The sequence below is a fragment of the Mastomys coucha genome, unplaced genomic scaffold (assembly GCF_008632895.1).
Source record: "Mastomys coucha isolate ucsf_1 unplaced genomic scaffold, UCSF_Mcou_1 pScaffold15, whole genome shotgun sequence".
In the NCBI taxonomy this organism is placed as follows: Eukaryota; Metazoa; Chordata; class Mammalia; order Rodentia; family Muridae; genus Mastomys; species Mastomys coucha.
The window spans coordinates 97,182,107-97,186,222 of NW_022196897.1; the positions used below are offsets into that span (position 1 = coordinate 97,182,107).

General features: G+C 35.0%; 1 protein-coding gene across 2 annotated transcripts in view; it reads right to left on the bottom strand.

Moving 5' to 3' along the window:
• LOC116092304 (olfactory receptor 4F3/4F16/4F29-like) overlaps positions 1-4,116 on the bottom strand; it is a 34,583-nt gene that overhangs the window by 30,048 nt on the left and 419 nt on the right. The gene's annotated exons all lie outside the window — the stretch shown is intronic.

A 4,116-nucleotide genomic window follows, 5' to 3' on the forward strand; every position in this document is an offset into this window, starting at 1 on the left:
ACAGTGTCTGGCTGTGTACAACATAAGGGTCCTGAAATCTTGCTTCTCCTATCTCAGCCTCTCTATTACTAGTATTGTTTATTTCATGTCTTTACACTATACTATGGTTTTCAGAACAGCTTATCTATTTCAAAAGTATTTATATACCCAAAAGAAACCTAGACGATTAACTAGGGAGGTGGCTTGTAAGAGAACAACAAAGTGAAACTGAATGCTTTGCTTGACATTTGTAACTCTTGTATCAAGTTTGAAGAAGAGGACTTTATAAGTTACTCTTTCTCTGAGGTGAATGCTTTTCCAAATTATCACAGTTAATGAACCAAATTCTTACCCTCACCTAATGTCTGTGCCACCCTCCAAGCAGAACCATTGTTCATTGAAACAGTTGGCGAATGACTTTATGGATAGACCATCTTAATACCTACACAATTTCTTAAATGAATGTAACCTGTTCTCTGTGGGCTGAGAATGAAGTCACTTACTCAAGTCAAATAGCTTTGACTATAGCAGGAAGTCTGTATCCAAAAATTGAACCTACAATTCATTTCTTGGTGCAGCAGAACTATCAACTCTCAGCTTAGCTACGATGGAGGTAAAATCCTTTGGTGATGTGAGGGTCATTGAAACACAGCCTTATTACAATGAAATACAATGTCTAAAAATTGTTCTTATTTTGAGTTTGTACCATAGTAAGAGCCAAGATTTTAAACTCTACTAAATACAAAACAAACAAAAAGACTTTATATATTTATGTTCATTTAAGAATATACTAGTAGTGATGTATTATTTTTAAGTATACAGTTAATATGTTTGGAGTTATTTAAAATTTATATTGAGAAAAATATATTTTCACTATTGCTGTAGACGAGCATCTATATAAGACTGTTAAATTGATTGTTGTTTTATATCAAACAACTTTTATAATACTTATTTTTATTGTTATAATATTTTATAAATTTTAAGGAATATGACAAAAAAGATATTGAAGGTATTGAAGGGGGTATCTCTGGGAGGAGCGGTGGTACAAAAGGGAAACAAGAATGTGATTCAATTCTACTTAATTCATATATGCTTTTGAATGTTAACAAATTCAGATAAATTGAAATCATGTAACTTTTCTCATCATAATGCAATAAAAGTTTTTCTTAAAAAAAAGTATAACATCAAAATATATAATGCAATTATGAGAGTTGACATCTGTGTACTTTATTTCTAGTTTAAAAATAACTTACTTTTACTGTTGTTTTTAATATTTCTAATCACACTGAGTGTACATGGGTCTATTCCCATCTTAAAAACAAGATTTATTATAAGTCAAATCAGAGACTGTTGACCTTTTAAGCTTTTAGCGGGTCCCTACCCAGTCCTTGGGGATAACCCTCATGTAATATCTATTCTTTCATATCTTTCTGGTGTTTTGCATTTACATATATATGCCTTTGAAAATGAATATAACTCCACTTTCACAGATGTCACATGAAATGAAACAAGATCCAGAAAACAAGATATATCAAATTCAAAAAATGGAAAAGAATTTAAAAAAGAAAGACCATTCAGTTTAGGTAGGCAGCATTAGGAGAACCAATAAGAGGTGATAAAAGAATCAAGGCTGACTGGAATAGTGAATTCTTATCATATTAAGGGCAGCAGGTCTAAGAGAAAAATAGAGGCTTGCCTAACCACAGGTAAAATCTGTAACTACAGCCCAGAGTGAGCCAAAGAAGACTGCTAGCAGAAGAGGAACACAGCTGCTTTTGTAGCTACCACATTGGAGAGGTAACTTGACATTCCAAGTTGCAGTAGGACTAGGTGCATCTTCTCCAATTGAGGCTAGACAAGACAGCCCAGTTATGAGAACTGATCCAAAGGCAGACAACAGAGTCAGAGACAGCCCTGACTCCTGTTGTTCGGGGTCCCACATGAAGACCAAGATGCAAAACTGTTACAAATGTGCAGATGTAAGTCAGTCCCATGCATGCTCTCTGGTTGGTTATTCAGTCTTTGTGAGCCCCTTTGAGCCAAAGTTAGTTGGTTCTGTAGATTTTCATGTTGTGTCCTTGATGTTTGACCTCCTTAAATCCTTCCTTACCCTTCTTCAACAGAATTTCCCAAGCTCTGCTTAATGTCTGCTTTTTTCCATCAATAAAAAAGTAAACTAATAAAAAATCACAAACAAAGCAAGAAAACAAGAAGAAATAAATAAAATGAGGGTCCAAATGGAGGGCACTTTAATCCCACTGAGAAGGAGAAATACATTAAACATCAGTGGATGGTGGAGGGATGGGACTGAGTTAGGGAAGGGATGGGAACAGAAACAGGAGGGATCAGGTAGGGGGAGGAGAAAGGAAGAGAGCACTGGGATAGACAACTAGATTGGAGGTTGGGATAGCGTTTTGAGGGTGAGCTAGAAACCTAGGATCATGGAATTTTCAGGAATCTATAAGGGTCACCCTAGCTAAGACCCCTAGAAATGGGGGCTATGGAGACTGAATCAGCCATCACCAGTAATGAGGCAAGACTTCCAATGGAGGGATTAGGACACCAACCCAGCCACCCAAGATGTGTAGGAGAAAAAAGGTGGGGCTGAGTTTGAGTGAAGGGCCCAACTTGAGACCCATGTCATGAAAGCACAAACCTGACACTATTAATGATATTCTGCTTTACTTGCAGACAAGAGTCTAGCAAAACTCTTATCACAGAGGCTTCACCCAGCAATGGATGGAAACTGATACAGAGACCCACAACAAAACATTAAGTGAAACTTGAAGAATCCTGTGGAAGCAAGGGAGGAAAGAGCTAGATGGGTCAAGGATACTACAAGAAAATCTAAGGTGGATCTTAGAGACTAAACTGCCAACCAAAAAGCATGCATGAAACTCTGAATATACATAACAGCTGTCCAGGTAGGACTTCATGTGGGGCTGTAACGTGTGAGCAAGCCCTGTCTCTAACTATATTGCCTGCCTTTGAATGCCTTTGCCCTATTTGGGCTTCATTGGCTAGCCTCAATGGAATAAGATATACCTAGTCTTACTGGAACTTGATCTGCCAAGGCTGGTTTCTATCCACCAGAGGCCTCCCTTTTCTAAGAAGAAATGGAGTGGGTGCAGGGAGAGGAGAAGAAGCTGTAATCTGGATGTGAAGTGAATAAATTACTTAATCAATAAAAAAACAAAAAAGAAATAAATTTTGAATGAATTTGAATAGAATCATGCTAATCAAGCAGAAAATTTGCATTTTCTTAGTTCCTTGTTAGTATTCAAAAATTGTTTTCAAATCTTCTATAAAAATTTGCATCCATTATACTCCTATGTATATTCTTTTGATTTAGGCTCCCTTGTAAAACTAAAAAACTCCAACCATGTATTTTATACAAACTACAAGAGTTAGACAAATGGTTCAGTTCAGTAACTCTTTATAAGTACACCAAAATCCATCTAGAAATTGCTGACTGCAAGACAATTTATAGTTTGATGGGTTATCCAATCCTAAGGTTATCTTATTATCCCTAAACAAATATACATATTAGCAACATTAAATGTATTCAGCATGATTTATACTGATATATGTAAGTATATATATATGACATACATGTAAGTAAGACTATACTTATGTGTGCTCACATGTATGTATGTAACAATAATAATTAAGGAAATCAAGAATAACAAAAGGAATAAAAGAGGCCAGGGATGATTTGAAGTTGGGAGAAAAAGAATAGAAATTATTTGAATACAATATTAATGTATGAAATTCTCAAATTATAAAAAAATGAAAAAGGAAAGAGAAAATTTCCTTATTCGAGAGGGCTCAATGCATCAGTTACATTAAATAAGTATCATTCCTTGGGAATATAGGTTAAAGATTATTATAATCTTTGCTTTATAAGTACATGCAGTTCTCCTTTTTACGAAGAGATTGTTTCTGGCTGAATACATGAAAAAATATATTTATATAATTTGCATATGAAATATATGTATATATATATGCAAAGATTTTTCTGAAGTTGATGAACAATAAAATTCTACATTACTGAAGACAGTCCATAGTACATCTATTTAGGAAGGTTTCCTATACCTAATGACTTGTCTGCATACTCTCTTCATTGCTACCTTCATT